Source organism: Dermacentor andersoni, chromosome 1 (genome assembly GCF_023375885.2).
Source record: "Dermacentor andersoni chromosome 1, qqDerAnde1_hic_scaffold, whole genome shotgun sequence".
Taxonomy (NCBI): domain Eukaryota; kingdom Metazoa; phylum Arthropoda; class Arachnida; order Ixodida; family Ixodidae; genus Dermacentor; species Dermacentor andersoni.
This window is the reverse complement of record NC_092814.1, coordinates 90,885,704-90,900,959: the sequence shown is the minus strand read 5'-3', so window position 1 is coordinate 90,900,959 and position 15,256 is coordinate 90,885,704. Positions and strand designations below refer to the sequence as shown.

Genomic DNA, 15,256 nt, shown 5'->3' with positions numbered 1-15,256 from the left:
TCTTGTTAACCTGGCCATATATCATAATCTGGCCCCCACTTCAAACCAAACATCGCTCAAAATTATTCTTTGGCTCCTCCACAGTAGTGGGCAGTTCGAGATGAAGCATATAATTATGTTAACGAGCATTTAGAGTCTATGCGCCTTATTCACACATTCTATACTATTGCTCGGTATACAATCATGTGCTCTGTCTGCCATAAGAAGTATCGTTCTGCTCGTGAAGAAGTTGCAATGCACTTTAAAATCGCAATGACCTAGACGGCTTAAAACTTCGACAGATCATTCAGCGCCAGCGGTTATGGGGAGAACAATGGTCCTCTAAGAAGTTAATACATTCCGTAACTTTTCAAGCGCGTCCGCATGCCGACAGGTTGCTGGATTTCCGTTTTTTAGTGACATGCGTGAATAACCGACAACAAATGCAGCGCACAGAATTTCCCGCGTGAAACCTACAATACCTGTACAATGGTGATTTGACCATTGTTTTTCACGACGGAAAGGCTCGTGCACACCACGTATACGCGTGTTCGTGCATCGATTAGGCCGCAATTCGATTACGGCTTATATACCGCAGTTATGCGCTGTTTTGCAAGGAAATCGTAATCGCATTTTTTTTACGCATATCATCATCAGCCTTTTTTATGTTCACTACAGCACGAAGGCCTCTCCCTGCGAGCTCTAATTACCCCTGTCCTGCGCCAACCGATTCCAACTAGCGCCCGCCAATTTCCTAATTTCATCGCCCAACCTAGTCTTAATCTGCCATCCTCGACTACGCTTCCCTTCTCTTGGTACCCATTTTGTAACCCTAATGGTCCAACGGTTATCTAACCTGCGCATTACATGACCTGCTCAGCTCCATATTTTTATCTCAATTATGTCAATTGGAATATCGGCTATGCCCGTTTGCTCTCTGATTCAAACCGCTATCTTTCTGTCTTTTACCGTTATGCCTAGCATTCTTCGTTCCACCGCTCTTTGCGCGGTCCTTAACTTATTCTCTGGCGTCTTTGTCAGTCTCCAAGTTTCTGCCCCATATGCCAGCACCGGTAAAATGAACTGATTGTACATCTTCCTTTTCTTCTTTCTTTTGTCAGGAGCTGACAATGTCTGCCGTATGCGCTCCAACCCATTTTTATTCTTCTGTGAATTCCCTTTTCATTTTCAGGGTCCCCTGTGAGTAATTGACCTAGGTAAACGTACTCCTTCACAGACTCTAGAAGCAGACTGGCGATCCTGAACTCTTGTTCCCTTGCCCGGCTATTGATCATTATCTTTGTCGTCTGCATATTAATCTTCAACCCTACTGTTACACTTTCTCTGTTAAGGTCCTCAATCATTTGTTCTCACTCGTCTCCAATGTTGCTGAACAGAACAATGACATATGCAAACTGAAGGTTGCTGAGATATTCACCGTTGACCCTTACTCCTAAGCCTTCCCACTTTAATAGCTTGAGTACCTCTTCCAAGCACGCAGTGAATAGCATTGAAGAGATTGTGTCTCCTTGTCTGACCCCTTTCTTTATAGGTATCTTCCTACTTTTCGTGTGTAGAATTAAGGTAGCTGTGGAATCTCTGTAGATATTTTCCAAGATATTTACGTAAGACTCCTTGATTACGTAATGCTTCTATGACTGCTGGTATCTCTACTGAATCAACTGCCTTTTCGTAATCTATGAAAGCCATATAAAGAGGCTGATTGTACTCTGCGCATTCCTCGATTACCTGATTAATGACATGGATGTGGTCCATTGTAGAGTATCCCTTCCTGAAGCCAGCCTGTTCCCTTGGTTGTCCAGTGTTGCCTTTAGTCTATTGCAAATTATCTTGGTGAATATATTATATAATACTGGGAGTAAGCTAATGGGCCTACATTTTTCCGATTCTTTAACGTCTCCCTTTTTGTGGATTAGTATAATGTTTGCATTCTTCCAGTTTTCTGGGACCCTTGAAGTCGATAGACACTTCGTATAGAGAGCCGCCAGTTTTCCAAACATTATGTCTCCTCCATCTTTGATTAAATCGACTGTTATTCCATTTTCTCCTGCCGCTTTCCCCCGTTTCATGTCTTGCAAGGTCCTTCTAACCTCATCGCAAGTTATAGAAGGAGTCTCTGCAACCTGTTCATTACTGCTTCGTATGGAGGTATCGTGGCTCCTCGGGGTATTGACAGGTCAGTATAGAATTCTTCCGCTGCTTTTACTATATACCTTCGAGATTTCTGAGGATATTACCCTGCTTATCTTTCAGTGCATACATTTTCGTTTGTCCTATGCCAAGTTTCCTTCGCACTAATTTCATGCTCTGTCCATTTTTTACGGCTTCCTCAGTCTTTCACGCGTTATAATTTCGAATATCCCTTACTTTGTCCTCGTTGATCAGTTTTGACAGTTCCGCGAATCCTATCTTATCTCTTGAGTTGGACTCTTTCGTTCTTTGTCGTTTCTTTATTATGTCCTTTGTTACTTGGGAGAGCTTGCCTACTGGTTGCCTTGGTGCCTTGCCTCCCGCTTCAATTGCTGCCTCTGAAGCCAACCTAGTTACGGTGTCAATCATCTCCTCAATGTCATCTTCATCTGTCTGTTCTAAGGCTGCATATTTGCTTTCAAGTATCAGCCTGAATTGGTCGTATAGCGGGGTTAAAGGAATAACTGCAGTAAGCGCTTTCAAGTACACCATCGCTCTTCTTCAAGAATTAATCTGGGCTGGTTAGTGAATGTCCATCGCCAATACCCAGCGTGTCCTATTTTAGTTGGTGGTGATTTCCACGCCCCTCACCCAGATTGGGCGTACCCTACTTCTAGCCCTCGAGGTAGGCGTGTGCGGGACGCCTTCGCGGATGCATTGTTTGTTCTGCTCAACCATCCCGATTCAGCAACGCGAGCTGTGCCTCAAGCTCGACGTACAACATACGCACCGGATCTTACGTGGTGGTCGGGTCCCGGCACTCCCACGTGGCACCTGGAGTCCGACTGCTGGGGTAGTGACCACCACCCTATCATCATCGGCCTTCATCCGTCGCAGGCCCGTCGATTGCGCCGCAAGTGTTCTGTGGTCAACTGGGACAAATTTCGCGCCGTTCTCCAAGATACCTCTGTGGACTCGTCACCACTACTTGTTGACCGCATACAAAGCGCGCTCAATGAAGCTACAACCATCGGCTGGGTAGATGTCGATCGACCGGCACCGGATATCCGCCTGTTCAACTTGTGGGCTGCTCGCAGACAAGCTGAGCTGGCAGCATCCCGAGACCCCACTTCTGCACAAGCACGTACAAGACTGAATTTCCTTACTGCTAAGGCCCGCAGATATGAACGCGACCTCTCGCGGAGGCACTGGCATACGTGGTGTGAGCGGTTTTCATCCAAGACATCGAATGCTTCTCTCTGGCGAACCTTCCGTGCCATGGAACACGGTGGCCGCCGTCCAGACGCGGCAGCCACAGCCTGCTTCGCTGCTGGCTTGTCGCCGGATGATTTCGCCAGAGAAGCAGCCCGGAAGTTTTTCCCGCAGTACGACGTGTTGCCTCAAACAGCCAATGGTGCTTCCTTGGCAGGCATTCCGACACATATCGACAGGTTACCATCTACAGCAGACTCCGAGGGGATTGCAAGCTCTTTCACCATGCCTGAGTTGTTTGCAGCGATAGATGGTACCAGTCGCAAGACAGCACCAGGTCCAGACTCTATTACTTATGAGTCCTACAAGAAGCTGAGTTACGCTGTGCTGCCTGAATTCCTCGACACCATTAACAAGGTATGGCTAGATGGCGTTGTCCCTCCAAGCTGGAAGTCAGCTATTGTGATTCCGAAACCAAGCAAGCCGCCGACTGACCTTGGCAACTTCCGACCCATTTTGTAGCGCGTAGTTTCGCGTTACTGTGTCAATTTTCCTTTTTTTTTTCCCCTTCTTCTTCTTTCTCCTTTTATTCCCTTTACCCCTTTCCCCAGCACAGGGTAGCCAGCCGGTACCTACACTGGCTAACCTCCCTGTCTTTCCTCTCCTTTGTCTCCTCCTCTCCTCCTCCGACCCATTTCCCTAACGTCAACGTTGTGCAAGCTTGCCGAGAAAATGCTAGCCACACGAATATCGTGGTGGCTAGAGCACCACGGTTTCTACCACCCTGCTCAAATTGGCTTCCGTCCATCCATAGGTACTGAAGATGGGCTGGCTGTCTTGGCATCCTCGGTTTTATCGTCAACTCGTAGCCACAGAGTCCGTACTGTCCTCGCTATGGACGTCGAAAAGGCGTATGATAACATCAGTCATGCTGCCATCTTGGCTTCAATTGACATGCTGCATTTTCACCCTAGAGTACGGAATTTTGTCAAATCTTTCTTTGAAGACCGACATTTTGCAATTCGCCTCAGTGGTGACGCCGTCGGCTCATTTGTCCCTCTTCGTGGCGTACCCCAGGGATCTGTATTATCACCCACATTATTCAATATTGCTTTCATCCCGCTTGCATGGCGCTTGCACGATGTACCCGACATAAAGTTCTTGTTGTACGCTGATGACATCACGGTATGGAGCACTCATCCCGACCTGCAGACTCAAGCCGCTGCCCTTCAATCAGCTTTAGATATCACGGCGACTTACGCTTCTTCGGTCGGCCTTAGGCTTTCCGTCAGCAAATCTGCTTACATGTCAGTCGCCAATCGCTGGGGCCGGCGTAAACTCTCTGCAACACCCATTCGTCTTCATCTATCCGGAACCCCTCTTCAGCAATGTTCAACTATAAAAATTCTGGGTCTGATGGTACACGAGTCGGGAACCGGAACTGCTTGGCTATCCAGCGCTAAAAAGCAGGCAATTCAAACGTTGGGTCTGATTAGGCGCATTGCTCCTAAAATGGGCGGCGCCAGCTCATATGTTGCGTGACAATTGGTGAAGGCGGTAGTGCAACCACGCCTTATTTATCAAGCCCAATTCCAGCATTTGACGAGGGCACTATGGGATCGCCTTGAGGCTGTTAATCGTGAGTCAATGAGGGTCATCACTTACCTTCCCCGCATCACCCCGATCGTGGCTCTCCAAGAAAATGCACAGCTCAACACACTAGATGAGCTGGTGCAGCAGCGACGTGATGCTCGCAGGCTTAAGGCCAGCCTTTCACACGCAACGTGTGCTCTCAGGGCTCACGCTTTCTCGAACTCGCTTCTACCACCACCATCGCCAGTTCTTCCTCCCTGGAGTTTTGTACAGCTGAGTGATAACAAGCCAACTGATATACATCGCCCGACATCAACTCACGCGGCATCGTCGCTTCGTGACCGAATTGTAGCTCAAGATGCCCACCTGCCGCTTGGCTCCATCGTCCTTTACGTTGATGCAAGCATTAAGGGCTGTGAAACAACCACTGCAATTTATTGCCCATGCGCACCTGCCCTTAAGAGGAAGCTTTAGCTCGGGTGCTCCTATCTAAATACATGTAAAAGGAGAATTCGTTTTTCTCGGCAACCACAGCACCAAATTTGACGGGATTTGTAGCATTTAAAATAAAAACTTAAAATCTAGTGACTGTTGGTTTCGAATTTTCGATTTAGGTTGTCAATTTTTTTATTAAAAATTGGCAAAAATCGCAAATTTTCAGAAAACGAAACTATCAAGTTTACAACTCTTTAACTCAGCAAAAATAGGCGATACCGCAATTCTGTGAATTGTACCTAATAGTACATCTAAAGCGGACAAATTTGACATCATATACATGAATCTCAAAAAATTTATTAATATGTAATTACAACTTTTGCAGAACCCTCGTAAACAACGTAACAAACTCACGTAAGATGTAAAATGACATATGAAATTTGTCCGCTTCGAATGATCTAATGGGTGCCGTTTACGGAACCGCGATATCTGTTCTTGACGCAGAGCTATTAGTTTGTAAACTTCGTGCTTCTATTTTTTTCAACCTTCCGAAATTTTGTAAATCTCTTTAACAAAATTCAAGCCCTAAATCAAAATTCCGCTTCCAACAGTCACTTGAATTTAACTTTCTATCTCAAAAGCAACAAATTTCATTAAAATCGGTCCAGGGGTTATCTCAGAAAAATGTTTTTGCGTTTTTACATGTACTTGAATAGGCCAAGTCGGAGTTGGGCCCGAGCTAAAGCTTCCTCTTAATAAGACGACCCGGTTTCAAGTCCAAGAACCTCCTTCCTCCTTTTGTGCTGAGCTCCTTGCTGTCCGAGAAGCGTTGTGCTCTGTGGCCGCCTTTCCCATGGTCCCCACGGCCTGCATCGTCATTCGCACTGATGCTCTCCAGGCGACGCGGCTTCTGCGACGCGTCAGTCACAGCCCTGACATATGCCAACAGATCCATCTTCTGGCGGCACGCATCCCGCAGTCAATATCTGTCGAGTGGATCCCACGCGACCTTCTAAGCTTCCAAAGCCGTGCGGATTCTGCGACCCGTCTAGCGACCTCTCCATCGTCACTGCCTCAACTCTTTCACCTAGATGATGCCACCCTCCTTTTAACAAGAAAGGAGCACCTCCGGCGCCGCACACGTGCTCTCATACCTCCGTGTGCGGTAAACCTACCCCGCGGTCTTACCCGTGCAGAGGAGGTTGCGCTTCGGAGGATCCGGGTCGGGGTAGCCCTCACTCCTGCCGTGACTAGGAAGTGGCCGCACTTTCGCCCGCTATATCCTCGTCCTGAGTGTTCACTCTGCAAGTCGCGAAATGTTGAAGCCGACATCCACCACCTGCTGTGGGTTTGCCCTGCACTGAAACCGACGAGGCTCCGGCACCTCGCAGCAGCGGGACTCTCGCCATATAATCAGAGCCATTACACTGCTTGCACGCAGGGACCGCATTATCGATCCCTCTTGGACTTCATTAGGTCAGCAAATCTATTTTCATTCATTTAATCATCCTTATTTACCCCCATCCCGTACCCTTGTATGCCCTGAGGCATTTATCCTCGCATTAAAAAAAAAATAAGTGCAATAGGCGGTAACTTGGATTGCCTCAGCAGCACAGGAACAAGGGTCGTTTAAACATCCCGTGAAACGTGGCTATTAATCCCCTCCACTTCGTGCCGATAACCCTTTCGTGATAGCGCTGTTGTCTCCGCACGCCTGTTCGTTATTCTGGGTCATGGTGAGCAACCTATGCAACGCGGCGTGCCACCTGCTGCCATTAGCTTCATTTTCCTGCGTGAAACTACGGCACTGATGTAGCAGCCACGTGTTGCAAAGCGAGCAAGGGGAGCGACGACGGTTAACCCGATGTTTCGCAACCACAAATGCCCCGCGTGCCTCACAAGCCAGATGGCGCCGAAGGGGCAGTGACACAGGTGTAAGTAAAGTGTGCGACGGCAATGATGTGGCTTACAGAAATTTCCATTTTGCGTTATGAACCATTTGAACCACAAGATGTATAGCCACATACACCAGCTGCGTTCATAGGCGCAGCACTTCCATCTCGTCTGCCTCTCGAGCTTCTAGCACAATAAGGAAAGTGATTTAATGTAACCATAACTGGAAGAACTTTCCTGTTATTTCTTGAATAGCTATAGGAGTCTGAATACGAGGAGAAAGCGAATACCAAGATGCCTTTGATGTAATAATGCGTGTATTGTAACCATGCGTGCATCGAGGGGGCATGTTCGGATGTTATGACCACCCCTTAAAATTTGTGTGCGCCACAAAATGTTGCTTAACACGGGGGCTATACGTGAGCCAATGCACACACACCCTTTCTTGTAAAAATATTTCCTTATTCCCCTTTTCTTCCGCTTATTTCCAAAAGCAACCTTTTTTTAGCTGAACTTAACAGAGGCTTGTCACACCGTCTCGAAGGAACAAGTGTACAAAATATTTTCAAATTTGTTGATGATTTTATTATTTTTATTGATCATGCTCATGCGAAAGTCTTCAAGACGAAAACAAGGAAGTGTTAAATGTGTTATGCGATAGTCTTAATCTTCTTCACGTGATAGTTGAATGGCCGTTTGATGGAACTATTAGATTCCTGGACTTAAAACTACTTTGCTCCTACAACCAGCTATGCTGGTGCTTTGGCCCACTGGCAAAAAAGCTTTACTCCCTTTTCACTCTAACCGTCTAACCCGTCAAGAGAGGCGTTGCGACAATGTGCCTCAGCAACGCATTAAGAAAATCTTGCGCTCCCCTAGTGAAGGATAGCTTCCAGAATCGGACTTCACGCTTGAAGGAAGCTACCTATCCAGACTGTGTTTTAGTGTCAGTAGCAGAGAAGCAGCTCAAAAGAATTCGCGGGAGTTCAGGGCAGTCTAACGCTCAACACCGCGCAAATGCAGGAACGAGAAGCACAGCCGTAATTCCCTATATTCACCAACTTTCGCACAATTTCAAGAAGGTGGCACTCCGCGATAACATTAGGGTGTTTTTTTACAGCACCAGGTAAGCTTGGAGGGCTCAGTGTGAAGACTAATCGTTTAATTATAGAAAAAGTTGAGTGCACAAGAAAGCATAAAAACAAGTTCGTAGATTGCAAAGCATTTGTGATTTATCGTATTCCGCTCTGCTGTGGGAAACAATACATCGGCGAACCAGCAGGCGCTCAACTGAGCGGTTGAGGGTAGCGCAATAACAAAACAAAAAAGCTGCCGACTGATGGGTTTCTCGCCCTCCATACCCAAGCATGTCCTTGCCGACCTTTGTTTGATAAAAACGTAATTGTTGATCGGTATAAAGAAGAGATCACCTGATTTATTGTTGAGGCAGAACATATTGGGGGGGGGGGGGCGCACTTGGTTATTTGTGCGTTAACCGGCCGTCGATGACGTTGTCTCCTGTACGGAGCAAGATTTCCTGCGCCAGCCGCGACAAGTTGTTCTCGTATCGTACGTTATCGCGGGACATAAATATGGTTCGATAGTGTGACTTTCATCGCGCACATTTCTGAGTGCTTCCACGTGATCTGTGTCTGCTATGGTGTACATGGTATATAAGCGGTCTTGGTTTTGCGAATAAACGTTGCTGCTAGTAGCGCCGTGGCGTTGTCTTTTTATATGTGCCTTTTTGTGTCCGTGAAGAAAGTGGGTTAACCGGTTTTTATTAATCATATCATGAGAAGCCAACATACAAGGACAACAAGGAAAACTTAGGGGAAATTGCTTGTACTTTATAATTAAAGTAAATAAATAATTAATTAATGGCAATAAAAGTGGATGAAAGAACAATTCGTCGCAGGTGGGGAACGATCCCACGTCTTCACGTCTTCGCATTACGCGTGCGATGCTCTAACCAATTGGGTTACCGCGGCGCGGTTTCCCCATCCACTTTCTTGGTTGGTTATTTACGTGTTACTTAGGAGGTACAAATTGAAGCTCGTACAGGTCTACGCCCCTACATCCAGTCATGATGACAAGGAAGTCGAAAGCTTCTATGAAGACGAAGAATCGGCGATGGGTAAAGTCAAAACAAAATACACAATACTGATGGGCGACTTCAGGGCCAGGGTAGGCAAGAAGCAGGCTGGAGACAAGGCAGTGGGGGAATATGGCATAGGCATTAGGAATAGCAGGGGAGAGTTATTAGTAGAGTTTGCGGAACAGAATAATATGCGGATAATGAATACCTTCTTCCGCAAGCGCGATAGCCGAAAGTGGACATGGAGGAGTCCGAATGGTGAGACTAGAAATGAAATAGAGTTTATACTCTGCGCTAACCCTGGCATCATACAAAATGTGGACGTGCTCGGCAAGGTGCGCTGCAGTGACCATAGGATGGTAAGAACTCGAATTAGCCTAGACTTGAGGAGGGAACGGAAGAAACTGGTACATAAGAAGCCGATCAATGAGTTAGCGGTAAGAGGGAAAATAGAGGAATTCCAGATCAAGCTACAGAACAGGTATTCGGCTTTAACTCAGAAAGAGGACCTTAGTGTTGAAACAATGAACGACACTCTTATGGGCATCATTAAAGATTGTGCAATAGAAGTCGGTGGTAACTCTGTTAGACATCATACCAGTAAGCTATCGCAGGAGACGAAAGATCTGATCAATAAACGCCAATGTATGAAAGCCTCTAACCCTACAGCTAGAATAGAACTGGCAGAACTTTCGAAGTTAATTAACAAGCGTAAGACAGCTGACATAAGCAAGTATAATATGGATAGAATTGAACATGCTCTCAGGAACGGAGGAAGCTATTAGATTCGTCGGACGATCCCACCGCTGTCAACCAGATGTAGGAGTTGTCGGACGATCTCGCCGCTGCCACCATTTGAAGGAGTTGAAGGTCGTAGAGAGGAACTTATTGGGAGGAACTAGGTGAACATGGTTTATTTACATTATTTACAGTTTAAACAAGACATACATCGACAGTCTAGCGTGGCTCCCAAATGCAGCCGCAAGACGAAGCATACAGCAAACGAGCACACAGCTCACGAGTACATTTCGAGCACGACAACGAGCACACACACTACCCGCCGACAACAGCTCGTTTTATCCACTTCGTGTTCCCTAGATTCCTAGGTGAGGCAACACGTTCGACGTCACCGTAAACAGGCCGCCTCTCTGCGGGACGTTTTACCTCTCTGCGGGACGTTTTACAAACACACACACGCACACACAGGTTTCAGTGCCCCCTCCGCGGGCAGACGACCTTTGCAGCGCAGTCGTCGTGGTGGCCATTGTCCTGCGTCCCCGTAGCCAGGTGGTCACGCCCGACCCCAGCCGGCGCCTCTAAATTCCAGAGCTGCCTTTCTCCTGTCCTCCGAACGAGGCGCTTGGTGGATGAACTCCGCCGTAGTCAAGTTCTCCAAAGCAAGTTCACGGTTGGCTAGCGCTGTCCTCGCTGGTTCTCTGAAGGGTGCCACCACCCCGCATTGGTCGACGCACCTCCAGCGGGCGCACCTGCAGCAGTACCCCTGCAGGCCGATCCTAACAAAGCCTAAAAGCAGTGAAGAAACTAGGAATTGGCAAGAATCAGATGTATGCGTTAAGAGAAAAAGCCGGCAATATCATTACTGATATGGATGAGATAGTTCAAGTGGCTGAGGAGTTCTCTAGAGATTTATACAGTATCAGTGGCACCCACGACGATAATGAAAAAAGAGAATAGTCAAGATGAATGTGAAAGCCCACAAGTAACGCCTGAAGTAAACAAAGCCTTGGGAGCTATGCAAAGGGGGAGGGCAGCTGGGGAGGATCAGGTAACAGCAGATTTGTTGAAGGATGGTGGGCAGATTATTCTAGAAAAACTGGCCATCCTGTGTACGCAATACCTCATGACCTCGAGCGTACCGGAATCTTGGAAGAACGCTAACATAATCCTAATCCATAAGAAAGGGGATGCCAAATACTTGAAAAGTTATAGACCGATCAGCTGACTGTCCGTTGCCTACAAAGTATTTACTAAAGTAATCGCAAATAGAATCAGGAACACCTTAGACTTCTGTCAACCAAAGGACCAGGCAGGATTCCGTAAAGGCTACTCAACAATAGACCATATTCACACTATAGATCAGCTGATAGATAAATGTGCTGAATATAAATAAACCTTATATATAGCTTTCATTGATTACGAGAAAGCGTTTGATTCAGTCGAAACCTCAGCAGTCATGGAGGCATTACGGAATAAGGGTGTAGACGAGCCGTATGTCAAAATACTGAAAGATATCTATAGCGTCTCCACAGCCACCGTAGTCCTCCATAAAGAAAGCAACAAAATTCCAATAAAGAAAGGCGTCAGGCAGGGAGATACGATCTCTCCAATGCTATTCACAGCGTGTTTACAGGAGGTATTCAGAGACCTGGATTGGGAAGAATTGGGGATAAAAGTTGATGGAGAATACCTTAGCAACTTGCGATTCGCTGATGATATTGCCTTGCTTAGTAACTCAGGAGACCAATTGCAATGCATGCTCACTGACCTGGAGAGGCAAAGCAGAAGGGTGGGTCTGAAAATTAATCTGCAGAAAACTGAAGTAATTTTTAACAGTCTCGGAAGAGAACAGCAGTTTACGATAGGTAGCGAGGCACTGGAAGTGGTAAGGGAATACATCTACTTAGGGCATGTAGTGACCGCGGATCCGGATCATGGGACTGAAATAATCAGAGTAAGAATGGGCTGGGGTGCGTTTGACAGGCATTTTCCGATCATGAACAGCAGGTTGCCATTATCCCTCAAAAGAAAAGTGTATAACAGCTGTGTCTTACCAATACGCACGTACGGGGCAGAAACCTGGAGGCTTACGAAAAGGGTTCTACTTAAATTGAGGACGACGCAACGGGCTATGGAAAGAAGAATTATGGGTGTAACGGTCACGGGAAAAGAAAAGAGCAGATTGGGTGAGGGAAAAAACGCGAATTAATGACTTCTTAGTTGAAATCAAGAAAAGAAATGGGCGTGGGCAGGTCATGTAATGAGGAGGGAAGATAACCGATGGTCATTATGGGTTACGGACTGGATTCCAAGGAAAGGGAAGCGTAGCAGGGAGCGGCAGAAATTTAGGTGGGCGGATGGGATTAAGAAGTTTGCAGGGACAACATGGCCACAATTTGTACATGACCGGGGTAGTTGGAGAAGTATGGGAGAGGCCTTTGCCCTGCAGTAGGCGTAACAAGGATGATGATGATGATGGGTGACAGCAACTGGTCAATAAACCCGCACATGCTACCTGAAGGCATCAGTGTTGCCGGATTCGAGACCCTCGTTATGTAAGAACGAGAAGAAAGGGGCTTAACCGAAAGGCCCGATTTTTATTAATCATATCATGAGAAGCCAACAAACATCATTCATCATTCATCATCATCCACCAAACATCATTCGTCCTGTATCAAAAGTGTTGCGGGATAGCCAACTTGTCTGACGGGTCCGGTAGCATGGTCGACGCGCACCTGCGCCCCCCCAATTGGAATGCGACGGCGAATGGTTGCGTCCGGAGAACTTGACTGATGCTAGTTAATGGTCCGCATGCAACAGCTCCTCCTCTACCCGGAAGTTTGAAATGGCAGGTGAACTCAATTTGTTGGTGGTGGTGGTGGTGGTGATAAACTTTATTAAAAGGGGGAAGGGTAAAGAGGGACGTGGCTGAGGGTTAGGGCTCAAGTAAGGCCCTGGGCCTGCTTGGCCTTTTCCGCCCAGTCCACCAGTTCAAGTTGTCGGTCGACGTCCCCGGAACTGAGCCAGGCTGTCCAGTCAGTCTCGCTGCTGACGGGGGGATGAGAGAACGGGAGCGAGGTGCATTCCCACATTATGTGTGTTAGTGTTCCTGTTTCTGAACAGAGCCTACATTTGTCGCTTTCCCTGCCCCCTGTGATTTTGTTAATGTATTTTGGGTGTGGGTATGTATTTGTCTGAAGTCGCCGAAACGCGACCGCTTGCGTTTTGTCGAGTTGCTTGGCCGGCGGTGGAAGCGCGCGACGCCTCAAGCGATACCGATGAGCTATTTCATAATAAGTCTCGCAGGGTTCCTCGTGTCTCTCCTCCTCATTCACGCCGTCCGCATCCGCGGACGAGGCTCGGCGCGCGAGATCTCGAGCCAAACTGTGAGCCGACGCGTTGCCGGGCACAGCCGCGTGAGCGGGGGTCCACACGAGGGTTTTCAAGCCGCTTAGGGGGCGTCGTGTGAGGACATGGTACGCCTGTTTGCAAATTCTACCACGGGCGAAATTGCCGATGGCCTGCTTGCTGTCGCTGATGACGGTACTCGCTTCCGCATGCATGGCCATGGCAATCGCGGTTTCCTCCGCTTCCACCACTCGGCCAGCCGTGATTGTTGTATATTCTATCAGTCCTCCGTTGTGATCCGCTACCACCGCGGTCATGAGGTCGCCCCGAGGGTGTCTGGCTGCGTCTGTGTAGAGCACTCCATCTTGCGAGCCGTAGCGTCGCCAAATGGCTTCACTGCGGGCCTGCCGACGGCCCTGATGGAACTCGGGGTCCATGTTGCGGGGTAGAGGTGGGGCATAAATATGCCCCCTGACCTTTCGCGGAATCGTAATGTACTCTGTCCCCTCGGGTATAGCCTCGAGACTGAGCTTCCGGAGGACTGTGCGGCCAGCCGGGGTTAGCGAGAGACGACGGACTTGGGCTGTGTGGTGAGCGTCTAAGAGCTCCTCGATCGTGTTATGCATGCCTAAGGCCTCTAGCCTTGCGGTGGCCGCGTGGTCCGGAAGGCCCAAGGCTGCCTTTGTGCTTCGTCGGATCATGGTGTTTAATTTGGCTAAGTCCGTGGCTGCGAGTTTGACATATGGTGTCGAGTACATGATTCTGCTGGTTATGTATGCCTGCACAAGCCGAAGCAGATCGCCCTCGCCCATGCCGTGGTGCTGATTAGCCACCCGGCGAATGAGCTGTAGTGTGTAGTTGGTCGCCCTCTGGAGTTTCTTTAACATGAGCCCGCAGCGCAGCGTGTTCTGAAAGTCTAGCCCCAATATTTTGATACTGGGGCGCTCCGGGATGGTAAGTTCTCCGACCTTAAGTTCAAGGAAGCGCCTTCTCCGTGGTAATCCCCTGGGACATCTACTTCTGCCGGGCTTGATCAGTAGGTATTCGGATTTTTCCGGTGAGCACGTCAGGCCCCTCGACTCCGCATAAGCTTGTACGACGTCGATGCCGCGTTGCATGATCTCTTGAAGAGTTTGTGGATCATCCGCCGCTGCCCATAATTTGTTGGCCACGAAGAACACCGATGAAGCCTGTAGTGCACTGGCGACGAGCTTCGTACGTGTGACGAATTCCTGGATCCCGTGCCCTGAGAACGTACGTCAGACAAACGAAATAACATAGCGCTGCCCCACGTGCAAGCGCATGCTCTTATTATATCAAACTCAACCCTGTGTTTTCTTTTTTTTTCCCAATTTTGATAATGCAGATCCAACCACCTTCCTAAACAGCTTTCTATATCTCCTCGAATGCCGACAAGGCCAGAGTGATATACTGTCGTTGCAAAATAACCGTGATAAAACTAAACAATTAATGAAAACAACAATTGGAAACATACACAAGCAAATTTTTGAAGCTGCGAGGATGGCTTCCAGCCCATAATAAAGCTACATACTTCGTTAGTGACAGGACGGAAGATAATACCTCGGTTCACTGAAACAACCGTCTCAAACCATCTGCGTTCCCATTTAACTTGCCCCTTTTCTAACGGACGGTGAAGTTATATTCCTGGAGAATTATATTCCGTCTGACCAAGCATCCGTTCTTAGGGGACACGTGTTTGAGCCAGGTCAGAGAACAGCGGTCGGTTTCGAAAGTGAACTTTGCTCCATACAGATAACAAGATAATTCTGGACCGCCCTAACTAAGCAC

The 15,256-nt window shown here is 47.9% G+C and overlaps 1 protein-coding gene across 1 annotated transcript in view; it reads left to right on the top strand.

Annotated features, from left to right (window-relative positions):
* The window catches only part of LOC126544379 (uncharacterized), a 143,370-nt gene that overhangs the window by 842 nt on the left and 127,272 nt on the right, over positions 1 to 15,256 (top strand). The window lies entirely within an intron of this gene.